At 42.3% G+C, this 13663-nt stretch overlaps 2 long non-coding RNA genes across 3 annotated transcripts; both read right to left on the bottom strand.

Moving 5' to 3' along the window:
- LOC309693320 lies at nucleotides 1-6268 on the bottom strand. Of its 2 annotated transcripts, none has more exons than XR_014272622.1 (5): nucleotides 5501-6268; nucleotides 4047-4162; nucleotides 1140-3540; nucleotides 908-971; nucleotides 1-509 (listed from the first exon to the last, which is right to left on the bottom strand). It is a non-coding gene; the product is annotated as an uncharacterized lncRNA (long non-coding RNA). The 2 variants fall into 2 exon arrangements; XR_014272623.1 differs by having other exon boundaries at nucleotides 1140-1188; nucleotides 5501-5747.
- Nucleotides 6269-7642: 1374 nt separating this feature from the next.
- LOC309694682 lies at nucleotides 7643-13281 on the bottom strand. Its single transcript, XR_014272951.1, has 2 exons — nucleotides 11851-13281; nucleotides 7643-11013 (listed from the first exon to the last, which is right to left on the bottom strand). It is a non-coding gene; the product is annotated as an uncharacterized lncRNA (long non-coding RNA).
- Between the last annotated feature and the right edge of the window lie 382 nt (nucleotides 13282-13663).

Below are 13663 nucleotides of genomic sequence, written 5' to 3'. Positions count from 1 at the left end.
TTAAAATCAGCCCAACTTTTATTTTCAAACACAAAGTATAACAGCCAACATACTGGACACTGTTCTGCTGAACAACAAACAATTATATTGCCATCACTGTTATACTCTTACGATGAAACAAAGTCTCAGATGTAATTATTCTGAAAATAAGTTTAGGCCTACCACAACTTTGTTTTGTACTTACATTACTTATATAATCAAAATGAAATACTTGTTGTTCTGTCACAAGTGCAGTCTCTAATTTAAACAACACATTCTTTTTGCATTCCAACACATGAGCTGGAATGTTGTAATATTTTAAGGATGGCTTGTTTCCAGTCCAGGCATTACTGCCTGAATGACTATCATGGATCGAGGTGATCCAAATGTAGGTGCAGAAGAAAGTCTTTAACTTCCCTTAAGTACAGTGCCAGTGGATGTGGGTTGGAGATGCAATGAGCTTGAACCTGCAGGCGACCATCTTCACTCACCACACCATCTGTGACGAAGCACTCATCTCTCCTGGTGTCCTGCAAGCAAACAATCATATTTTTTTGGACATGAACTTAATTGCTTTCTTAAAACATTTTTTTCTGCATTTGGTATAAAACAGACTCCAATTTAGACAATCTCAGGCTCCCTCCCCACCGGAGAGGTGACATTCAATGTCCCAATTGTCAGTCTGGATAGCCGTGACCACCACCCAACACACAATAATGTCATGAAAGCATAATTTTAAAAAGGGCTATGCAAACATGGCCAATAACTTTCATTCTAATGATGTGCAAAATGATTTGGGCACAAAACAAATTTTGCTGTTAGAAAACTTGCAGACTTCACTATATACAGTGTAGACCCTCTAAACTAAGTTTGGGGGATGTGATCTTTCAAGAAATGCAGACCAAACTGTTGTTGTTTGTTTACTTACACAGCATGTCTTGTAGAATTAACTGGAGTCACCAGCAACAGCATAGTGCAGTCATATCTCAAGTCTAATAACAGAAGACAGGAAAAGATCAGTGAAGAAACAACTTCCCCAAACCAAAGCACAAATAAAACAATAAGTAAAACAGGCTGATCTAAAGTATGATTAAAGTTCAGCCTGATTGATATAAATGTCACTGACAGTTGCTAATATATTGGAAAACCAAAATACTTACCACTGAGTTGATGTCTTTCTGTCCAACAACAGGAGTGCTGGTCCCGAGCCTCAAAGACAGTAAGAAGCAAGCAGAGGGAGAAAAAACAGAACTTTTTTTCAGAAACCAAATTGATCCTTAATGGCTGTGCAATAATTGTAACATAGAGTCTACTTATGTTGTTAAATAAAGGCTAGATTTGACATTAATAGATGTCACAGATGGTCAAAAGCTGCCACAAAGCATGAAAAAAATTTTCACACGTGAAGTCAAAACTTTCTGGGAAGTTGAGTATATTGGATGTTTAATGGTAGAAACAGACTTTTTAGACTTCTAGAGACTGACTGATGTTAGTTTAAATCAAATCTGAATCCGATGTGCTTATCTTTCTAGTTGTGGTCTGCACAGATGTCAGGTTTTTAAAACGCCAGACCCGACGACAGCGCCTAAGGTGGTGCTGGACCGAGGGAACCGCCAGCTCTCCCTCAGAGATGGAGAGGAGGGGGGGTTGATACCTGTTGTGATATTTTGATACCATGGTAGCATTTACAGGATATTGTTTTATAGTGATATTATACAGGAAAACTGTTACTCAATAAGGCCCATTTACTAGTTGTTTTTCTCTTTCTCTGTGACCCAAGAATTGATGTGTAAGACTCACAGGCTGGTACCCCAAGGTCGAAAATACCACAGAGACGAGACCACTCCCTTACTCCCATCCTCCCTTCCTTATCCTTTAGAAAAGAGCTTGTTAAAGGCCAGGTGGTTTGTTTCAGAATTCACTAATGAAAGAACTCTGTATTCTATGTCTAGGAGTGTATTTTGCTGGGATGATCATAAATTGTAGCTGAACTGATAAACTACACAAAGGATACTTCTTTGCTCAGAAGGCAGGAAGACGTTTCCTTATTTGGTCTGTACCGGTTTGAACTGAGAACCTGCTGACACACGAACCTTTTTTTCCTCTATATAAACTGTTGTATACTGAATAAACCTTTGAGTTGATTTTGGAAGAGCAACCTGAAGCAGTTTCTGTATCATTTTGTTCTCCTAACTGCTCCCGACGTCGTAACTAACCCAGCTGAACGGCATACCTGAGCGTTACTTTGAATAATTAGGAATCTTATAAGGAAAGGACAAAACTCTGCTTATCGGTGCTCACGCCTTGGAGGAAACCCGATCCACGGAGAAACCCGGGACGGAGATTTCTTTCAATACCCCAGCAATGCCTCGAAGGGCGAGAGTCCAGTTGCTGATGACGTGCTTGCGTTGTGGGCATACTCCACCCAGGCCAACTGCTCGCTCCAGGTCGCTTGGTTCGATGATGCGACGCAACGCAACATGGCCTCCAGCTCTTGATTGGCCCTTTCGGTCTGACCATTAGTTTGGGGGTGGAACCCGGAGGACAAACTGACCTGAGCTCCCAATTCTGCACAGAACTCCTTCCAAACCCGTGAGGTGAACTGAGGGCGACGGTCGGAAACGATGTCCTGGGGTATGCCGTGGAGCCAAAACACATGCTGCGTCAGTAACTGGGCCGTCTCCAAGGCAGAAGGGAGCTTGGGCAGAGCAATGAAGTGGGCGGCCTTGGAAAAACGGTCAATAATGGTTAGAATGGAGGTGTTACTTGAAGAGGGAGGCAAGCCGGTGACGAAGTCCAGGGCGATGTGCGACCACGGGCGTTTTGGAGTGGGTAATGGTCGCAGGAGGCCAGAAGCAGGTGAGTTGGAGGTTTTGTTCCGTGCGCACACCGGGCATGCCGCAACATAGTTCTGGACATCGAGAACAAGAGAGGGCCACCAAAACAAACGTCGTAGAAAGGAGACAGTGCAATTTTTACCTGGGTGGCACGAAAACTTGGCAGTATGTGCCCAGTGAATGACCTGACTATGCGCTGTGGCCGGAACATAAAGTTTCCCTTTCGGGCCCGTGCCAGGGTCGGGCTCCTGTCGCTGGGCGTCCCTAACCACCTTTTCAATCTCCCATGTCAGTGCACCCACGATGCAGGTGGGGGGCAGGATGGGGTTTTCCTTCTCGTCCTCATTGGTCACGGGTGCGAACTGGCGCGACAAAGCGTCTGGCTGGTGTGTTCACACCGAACGCGATGGACGCGAATAAAACGCCCCAAACGCCCCTAATTTGATGCGTGTACATTCGCGTCTCAACGCGTGTCCAAGAAAAATCCATCGCGCGTCAACCGGAAATGTGGGAGGAATGTGGGAGGGAGTTGTGCCAGACCGGTATCTTTGCAAGATGGCAGCTATCGAGCTAGCGCTTGAAGAGAGAGTCTCCCTTCTCTATGTACTGTGGAGAGCAGAGCAGCAGCGTAAAAGACGTCCTCGCCGTACCTGGGTCCATCAGGTCCTCCAGAGGCATGAGCAGTTTGGTGAGTTTCACCACTTGCTCCAGGAGCTAGGAAACACTACAACAAGTACAACATATTCTTCAGTTTTAATATGTGACCATACTGTGCAGACTGCTGATGAGTTACACGGTTACATTTCATTAATCATTGTTAAACTAAAGTGGTAAGCAGTTACTTTATCCTTTCACTTAAAATTTCCAGGAAAAACACTACCTTGGCTACTTTTGTGCTTACATTTGATCTATGCTGGGTCACTACTTTTGCACTATAATGCTGCTGCTGACACCTTGGTTCACACTGACAACTAGAAAAAAGCTGATAGGAAAAGAAGGATGGAAAATGCCTGGAATTTAGTTACACTTGCAAATACTGCTGCCTCCAAACTGCAAGCATCAATAAAATGTTACAGTATTGTTTTCTAGATCTGTGCATATATCCTTATTGGTAGTTTTCTCGAAATAGAAGATCTTCATTTAAAAAAAAACCAAACTCTGATAACATTGCTGAAGCTAGCGCCCACCCCTACTGCACGTACTGCAAATATAAAACTGATATATACTTACATCATGAAGCAGTTGATGTCTGGTTTCCGACAAATACAGTAAAGAGGTGCGTTCTCCCCCTCCATACCAGTGTTCTCAGGCACTGGTACATGGTCAGTGTCAGACACTTCACTGTCCTACAACATACCACATAGGACCACATTAGAAATGACATGAATGTAGACATGCTAATTATACCTGGCTAAATGGATGCAGTAACAAAATGTTACTTAACTACTCTAGTTATTAGTTTCCAGATGTGTGCAGTTGCTCCAGTCTTACTGACAGTATACTGTTTCAAACACCAGTGCCAACATTTTATTTTTTAAATCTTAGTATGATTCTGCACCAAGACTTGTGGCCTGTTGCTCGGTAACTTATTGTCTGACTACATTAACTACAGTTCATAAACATCATTCATTTTCTCCTACTTATTTTATTCAGGTTGTATTCCAGCTGTCATAGGGCAAAAGTACACCCTGGACAGGTCGCCAGTCTGTTGGAGGGTTATTAGAGAGACTCAGACAACCACTCACACCAACAGCAACTAACCTAACCCCGCGCATGTCTTTGGAGTTCAACACCAGTCTGGCCGAATCACAGATAAGCAGGGTGTCTGTGCTGCAGAGCACAGCTGTGTCAGAGACTCTCGACATCAATGTAGCGTTAAGGATGCGGAGCGATGGGTGCACTAACACAATGTAAATATTAAAGTTCTCGCCATTGTCAATATGCTGTTGCGCCCTTGTTCGTATTATTGCAACCATATCTCTAGTCTAGCTTACCCTAAAAGTTTGGAGAGAATTGGTCTGTTAATAAACGCGATCGATTGTTTGGGACTGCTCTAGCCATCACGTCGCATAAACAACTCTACTTCCAGTGGGAAAACTAATTAAGGGTAAAGTCGCACTAATAACACCTACCACTCACGTTCATAAGCATACACTATGATCACTTCCGCGCAGTAACGTTGTAATAAATATAATCCCCAGTAAAGTCAATTAGCGAACACTACTGGCATGTAATGCCAATGGCGACCATTTCACAAACTGTAGAAAATGCTCAAAATGTTGTCGGCACCAAAAGTGAAGGGCTGACAGTTGTGTTTATATACGAACCGTAAGCGCTAATGTTGGTTAGCATCAGCTAAAGCGAGGAAGTTTGACACTTGCAGAGACAGTGAACGCAGAGAGAGCTTAAAAACGCATTGTGGGGTTTTTTTTGTTTAGTCTTTGCTTCGTTGCGTTGATTTGGGATTTGATTTTTTTTTTTTTTTTTTTGCATTAAGACGTTGCACACAAAATTACAGATATAACGGTGACTTAGCTGCTCGTTGGATAAACCCATGGACCTTAGAAAAGATCAACACTACTCGGATGTAAGCACCCGTGTATAACACAATAGGCAAAATTACGCTTGCTAACCTTTCCACATCACAGGCTTCACATTAAATAAACATTTTTTCAAATACTCACCATGATCTGAGACCGTTTAAATATTTTGTTACTCTGAAAATATGGCAGTATGAAGCTAAACCTTTAGCTTGACGGCTAAAGCAATGCTAAGATTTACACGGAAACGATCAGCGGACATCGTCAAAGTACTATTGGTCTACATTCTTCTTCTATGGTAGCAGACTGGGCAGAGTAACAGCCAACTTTAAACTGCGCCATCTGTTGGCACATATTACAGTAGAAAACATTATTGCGACAACACGTTTTTTGGGGAAAATAACAGAGATTGAAACTTTATTGATAATTTGTCCAAGTTGAAAAATGCCCTCCTCCAAAAATATCACGTGACAACCTCATTGCCTTACAGAATTATGACGTCACACACGTAGAATCTTACCACCATTCTTTCCTTTGATCCGTTGACCCTTAAAACCTATAAATAGGGGTGAAGAGCAACGACTTTTAGTCCGTTTCTCGCAGCCTTGATGTGTGCAGCATTGAACCGTTCGCCAGAAAAGCCTTTTGAAATATTTGGATCCTTTGCAGTTGTAACTGTATCCAGACCCAACATGTCTCAAACAAATCCAAAGGGACAAGAAGTTGACCCATACGCTCTTCCCTGGGATGAGCCACTAGACTCTTCCCTTTCCTCTCTTCCTTGGTGTGACCAAGTGGAACTAGAGGAAAAGCGTTTGGAAGAAATGGAGGATGAAGCGCTCAGAAACACAGAGAAGATTAAGTTCTTGATGGAGGAAAATGAGCGAAAGAGCGCTGAACTAAAAAAGTTGTCATACCAGCTTCAAGAAAAGGAAGCTATAATTGAGGAGAAACAACAAGATCTCCATGACATGGACAAAAAGAACCAGGAGCTCCAAGGAAAGCTTGATGAAGCCCTGCAACAAAATAAAAAACTTGTCCAAGAGAAGAAACAAGATGGCATGAAGAAGAGAGGGCTGCACAGCAATCTCCAAGAAATGGAGCTAATGTACAGTGTAGACAAAAAAAGGCTTGATCGCACACTGCAAGAAAATGAAAAGCTTCTCAAAGAGAAAAGGCAAAAGGAGTTAAAAGAGAAAGAAATGCATTCCAAGCTTCAGAGCATCAAGCAACACATTGAAAGCTTGCAAGGAAAGCTTGATCAAGCTCTGCGACAAAATAGAAAACTCCTCCAAGAGAAGATGCAAGACAGCACGAAGAAGAGAGGGCTGCACTCCAAGCTCCGAGACATGGAGCTAATGTACAGTGTAGACAAAAAAAGGCTTGATCGCACAGAGCAAGCAAATGAGAAGCTTCTCCAAGAGAAAAGGGAACAAGAAATCAAACAAAAAGAAATGGATTCCAATCTTCAGAGCATCAAGCAACAAAATGAAAGCTTGCAAGGAAAGCTTGATGAAGCTCTGCGACAGAATAAAGAAATCCTTCAAGAGAAAGAGCAGCTGGACAGAAAGCAGGGAGACATGGAGTGCCAACTCCAGCTCATGGAGGTAAACGACAGGATGCTGCAGGTAAAGTTCGAAGAGACACTGCACAAATATCAAGACCTGCTTCAAGAGAGAGAACAGCTGGTCAGTAAGCAGAGAGAAGAAAAACTTCTTCTCCAGGAGTTTGAGAAACAGGAGGCAACATCTAAAGTGCTGAAAGAAAGGTTGGAAGAAAAACAAGCTGAAATAGAAGAAGTGGAGAAAAAATGCAACAAGCTGCAGAAGCAAAACACCGAAACAATCGAGGAGCTGAAAATCCTCATCCTCGAGAAAAAGGTGCTCGTGGAAGAGCAGCTGAAGAAAAAGAAAAAACGCTTCTGCTTCTTCTGGAGGAAGAACACTCCTTCTTCCACTACTGCCAATGTCACCTCTTCTTCCCCCACCTCTGCTCCAGCTTAATTCCCCCCCCCCTCCCCTTAACTACTAACACCTCCCCCATCTCCCTCCCCTCTTTTCACAATCACCCCCCAACCAGTCCCGACAGTTGACTGCCCCCTCTAGAGCCTGGTTCTGTCATAGGTTTCTTCCTTTAAAGGGAGTTTTTCCTATCCACTGTCGCCTAGTGCTTGCTCAGAGGGGATTGTTGGGGTTTTCTCTCCTCTCTCCCTTTACTTTCCATCCCACCCACCCCCACCTTTTCTTTTTTCTTAATAATTGAACAATAAAAACAATTGGCCGCTAATTAAATGTGTCAAATCAATGTCTTTATTCAAGAATACAAGAAATGGGTAATAGCTGCATGTGTGTTTGTGTGTGTGCATAATATGCATACTTTACGTGTTGGATCCAAATCCCACAAGGAATTAAATAAAACAAGAAGACAAACAAAAACAAATATTTCTCTCCCTTCCCAGGTCAGGAATCAGGATGAGGAAGAAATGAGGTCAGATCAGTGCAGGTTTTTGCACTACTGACATAAAGTTTCTGCTGATTAAAAAAAGTATGTCGATATTTCTGAAATACATTTGCAAACAAATAACTTTGACAACTTGTGTTTTTTCATAAAAGAAAAAAGAAAAATCAGAGAGCAGAGCTGGTAAAACAGCTTAGCTCTGCAGGTTACAGGAGATCAGATGCCAAATACTTTTCATGACAGTCTTCGTTATTGCATAAATCTCCCCTTTTATCATTGATCAGTAAATCACTGCATATACATTCATCTAACCGTTATAATTTCATGAGTAAAGACTCTCAGATGACTGAATGGCGGTTTTAGTAAATGTTGAACTTTATTGTGATTTCTATTTTTAGAATCAATAGCACACATTTTGATTTCGTTTTGCAAGCTGCTGATTTCACACAGATCCACTGCCCAAACGTGCCTTTGAGTTTTTCATCATTTAACAAGAATAGGCTCAGGCAATCATTGTGGAATTAGGCTTTGGGAAGGTCTGGGGACAGGTATGATGGTGGTGGTTTTAAAGCACTGTGGCACAACAGCTTGACTCAGGGAGATGTTAAAGATGCCCGCTAGGACATCAGTCAGCTGGTCAGCACGGGCTCCGAGCACGCGTCCAGGTATATTGTCTGGTCCAGCAGCTTTGTGTGGGTTGACTTTAGTGAGAGTCCTTCTCACACTGGCCGTGGACAGGGACAGCACTTGGTTGTCTGGCAAGGGGGTGGCCCTCTATAGTCCGTCTTGCGTCCCATTTAAGCAAGTGCGTGTTCACACTGCCCCTGGATGTCCTGGCCTCTGAGGTTAAGGTGTACGGCTCCTGGTTGTCAACTGACCAATTTATCATGGCAAAGCCTGTGGTGGACAAAAGATAAGAGGCTGATTATAAAAATGATCCATGCACGCCTTATGACCTACAGCATGTACAGTTAACACAGCTAAATGGCTGTGAAATTGTAAAATTACTTTTGAAATAAAGCTATTCAAAGTCAATTAACTGTGACTATAATAATAGCAATGTTAGCCAGCAAACAAAACGTTAGCACTAATTAAAATAAGCTGCTAGGTGATGTTACTGTTTCAAGTTCTCTCATTGTTTGACATGTAGGGCAGATATTTTGGTGACACTGAGATCAGCCAGACACTAAACAGCAGTGTAATATCAACGCTAGATTAGATGTTTTCTAATCCGATAAAATGACATTATTCCTGTTTATAGAAGATGTTTGTCGTCTGTTTGTTTGACTGACAGGAACAGGAAATAGTGGTTGGAAATTACTGTTGGTGTTACATGAGGGTAAAGAAGGGCTTTAAGCACCTGGGTAAAAACTGGACCCTAGACACCAACTACAGGCGCTCAATCCCACCTGCAGAGCGCCTGTCCGTCTGCCTGAGGTTAGTAAAACTATTTAATACGGTAGTCCTTTATTGATATCTGTGCTAATATGCTAATCCATCCAGTTATACACTGCTAACATGGATGTGCTATGCTAACAGTGAATGCTGTCGGTGTTTACTGAAAGCAAACTGTGGTACAGAGACGACTCTTTATAATATTTCTAGTGATACTCAGAAGGTCTCATCAAGTCCCGATTTAATTCGATTTATGCTGTTCTCAGTGTTTGCATGATAGCATGGCTGTGGTGTCACATCAATGTATGCGCTCGGTGTTTGCTGATATCAAACTGTAGCATTAGGACCACTGAGTTAACCTTTGTAGTGATACTCACTCCTTTTTATTTAGACCTGGTTTAATTCTGGGATAGTTGAATATTTGTATATAATCCCTGCAGCTGTCAGACTCTATAGCAGGGGTCACAGCCTTTATTAAAACAGAGTTAGATAAAACTGTGAACAGTTTGGTTCATCTCTAGTTACATGGTTCTATCTTGATAAGCTGTCTTATCACAGATTAATCTTTCAAAAATATTAATGATTTAAGCAAGGAAAGGGCTACATGTCAACATACATGTCAACATTTCTATTAATGTCTCACTTCATTCCTACCTGATTGACATGTTTAGGAATTATGAGTGATTGGCTCACTGTAGTTGTGAAAGTTGCTACCAATCAAATTATGATATGTTAAAGTTAAAACAAAACACAACTGTTTTAGATATTATCTAATATACATTTTCTAATTATCCTTATAATTACAAAAGGTTTTATGTAAGATTCATGTTTTGTGATTTAAATCTGACATCACAAAAGTATTTTGGAATTTGAATAATGTATTTTGTAACTGCAGTACACATAATACTGATTTTGAACAATTTTGTCCAGGTTCCTTGTCACCGGGGACTCCTTCAGGACCATCGTGTTCAGTTTCATAGTCGGTGTGTCCACGGTGAGCCAGATCACCCCCCAGGCAGCGACGTCCATCTGGGACTGTCTAGTGGACGACTTCATGGCTGTGCCTTCACCTGGAGACTGGCGCTCCATCACAGAGGGATTCCAGGAGCGCTGGAACTTTCCTCTGTGCTGTGCAGCTCTGGATGGGAAGCATGTCCAGACAAAGGCACCCCATATATCATATAGGAGACACACACATTGATATACACTAAATATTTATTTCATTTCTTTTTTGTGGTGCCCAAATTGATGCACCCGCTTGATTTTGTTTAAACAATTATTGCACACTTTCTGTAAATCCAGTAAACTTCTTTTCACTTCTCAAATATCACTGTGTGTGTCTCCTGTATGATATTTAACTGACATTTTTTATTGTAACAACCAACGATTTATACAGGAAAATGATGTCTATTAACAAGGTTGCCCAAACTTTTGCATCCCACTGTATTAGTATATTTTGTCATTAGTATAATATGAAATAAATTCTACATGTGTCAAGTCGTGTGCCAACATTTGCTGTGTAGTAGAACTGAGACATTAGTCATTATAAACATTTGTTTGAAATAATATTAAAAGTCTCAAACAGAAAAACATTAAACATAAATATATAAAATATAAGAATTTACAGAGAGACAGGAATAAAAAGGACCAGCTGCTGTCCAGAGCAGGAACAAGGCTGAGGAGGAAATGCTCCATTGGAGACTGGTGTGGCCTCTTCAGGGACTCCAGGATGGCCAGCTCCACCGCCGATGGACCGTCCTGGGACCCGTCCCTCATCTGCCTCGGAGCCGTCCTCCTCTGTGGGCCTGTAAAACAGCACAAAACACAAAGAAATGAGAAGGCTGCTACTAGATTTTAGTTTCAACATTGAAAAAAACAAAACAAACAATAACAGGATATAATCAGATTGGTTGTAGATATTTAGTAAAGGTGATCACAAGGGAATCCCACCGACTAAAAAGGTATCAGTGCTTGCTGTACATATCTGTGGGTGCAGCAGCAGGAGCTCAGGGACTGGGGATGCTCTGCTGCAGAATCAGTTGGTTCTATCAATACAGTATTAAATGTTAACAGGTTGGATATAATAATCGTAGAGTAGACAGTGGTCCCTCATTTATTGCAGGGGTTCTCAGAATAACTAGCCCCTGGTCACAGTTCTCACAATTGATTCTCAAAGTGCAAACCTTTGTAGATTGCAAAACGTAAAAGTATTATTATGCCGCGGTTTGTCTTCATCTGCCCGCCACTTTCGTGCGCCTTTTTCCCCTCACGGTGCAGGTGTCTATTTCCGAATGAGGCTCGTAGTTATGGGTGTTTTTGTGCTGTTTTTTCTATTGGACGCGATGGTTATCAAAACCAAACGTGATAAATTTGGCAAGCGCAGGAGATTTGTCAATCAGGCTGCAGAATGCAATGCTGTACTGTGCAATAAAAAATCAGCGAAAAAGCAAAGCAGTGACGGATGAACAGCGGGACCACTGTGTGCTGTTTATTAATAAACAATAAAATATATTCCTAAATGACAACATCCATAAAAGCAGAACGGTATTTGTACGTCAGTGGGAAAATAGCGGTGGCTTGCTAGCTTTTGTGCGGCTTCCCGGGTCAGTGAAAACTTTCAAAAGAGAAATGAATGAACTTACCAGGTTGCCCGATCTCTTCACATATCTTCCTCCAAGCTCGGTCCTTTTTATTCCTGTCTCGGTACTGAAAGCAGCTGGTGTTGTACGGCTCTGGGTTGTTTGCTACCGCATTGATTAGCCTTCCCCTCCATTGAAGTATGAAAGGCTTTGGCTGGATCTGCCCCTTTGACCTAGGTAACAGCCACGTCACCAGGCTCCTGATTGGTTGTCACGGCGCGATTTGACGCTGGAGTTCAGATTTTTCCAACTCGAGCAGTAGACGCGAAACGCGCGTATGCACAAAATGCAACACAAAAACTCACGCGCGTGGTTTTATTCGCAAGTCAAACGCGCCAGACGCGCTACACTGCCGCGCGTTTCACGCGTTTTGGCGTTTTCGCGACACAAATCTGCTTCCGAATTTTCGCGGGACCCGCAATCGCGCGTCATCGCGCCTTTCCATTGACTTTACATGTAAACCTGACGCTCTATTCGCGTCCATCGCGTTCGGTGTGAACACACCGTTAGTGTTCCTAGAACCGGGCCTGTAAGTAATGGAGAAGTGAAAACGAGTAAAACAGTAAACAGTAAAAGTAAAACACAAAACAGCAAACAGCATAACAGTAAAAGAAGAACTGACTGCGTTACAGTTAGTGCGGGAGCAGCAGCTTTGCTCATGCACGGTTCATTTGCAGTTTGGACGCATAGGTGTGAACATCTCCTGCAGCTGGGGGAGTACTATCCTCCGCCCGTGAGCGCTTTAGCACGGGTGAGGTGCCCACAGCCGCACCGCTGCTTGTTGAGAATAAGAGCAACACGCCCTTTCACGTCAAAAAGTCGTCATAAATAAGTCTCCAATAACACCAGAAAAAGTCGCCAGATTTGTCGCTAGTCACTTTTTAGAAAAAAAAGTCGCTAAGGGGTCTGAAAACTCGCTAAATATAGCGACAAAGTCGCTAAGTTGGCAACACTGCGCACGCCAAGGGGCTGCGAGACATTTTTACAGCCGTATTTAGCACATGACTATGAAAGGCGGAAGAGGAAGTAGTTCCTTTGAATGTAGACAATCCGAATGTTATAGTTTCTTTCCACTGTGTTCCTGTTAATGATAAACTACAAATTTACTCTAAATTACTAAAATATTGATATTTTAATGTGAGAATCGATTCTAGAACATAAATGATCGATCCGCACATCACTACAAAATAACCAGCTTCACTCATTCCATTTCAAACAGGACAGTGGCAACAACAGTAGGCTATGGCCAATGTTAAGTTTTAGATTTTAAATAGGCTGTATACATTTCAGTGGGAGCAATAGGACAGTCAAATGTCGCTGATTTTACTACAGAGTGGGACGGATTGTAGGGTAGCTAACATTGTCGCAAAACACGTTTTCAACACTGCAGGTTACCTGGGTGTAATGTTTTTCAGCTAAAAAGAAACATGGTCTGACTCCTACCTAACTATATAAAGAGTAACTGAAGGTTAAATGCAGTTAACATGTCCTGTTTTAAGCCAGGCACTCACACCTCCGCTCCGCTGTGTCTCAGCCACCATTGCTCTGGCAGCAACGGCACTAGAGCCAGAGCAGGGGAGAGGCGAGCTGGAACAAACCATTTTGGGAGAGAGGGGGGGGGGTGGTATCTATACTTTTGTTGTTAAAATGTTATGTCTCAACCAAGTACTGTATGCTTTTTATATTTTTAGTAGTGTGTCACACAAACAGCAAATATTATCAAAAAAAGTAAGAAATCTTTGGGGGTGCTTTGATTCATTTTGGCACCCCCAAAAATGGGCTAAAATCGCCCCTGCTACCAACTATACTTATGTGT

This window comes from Aulonocara stuartgranti, assembly GCF_965226115.1.
Source record: "Aulonocara stuartgranti genome assembly, chromosome: 18".
NCBI lineage: Eukaryota > Metazoa > Chordata > Actinopteri > Cichliformes > Cichlidae > Aulonocara > Aulonocara stuartgranti.
The sequence above is the reverse complement of the archived record's forward strand: the minus strand, read 5'-3'. Positions and strand labels throughout refer to the sequence as shown.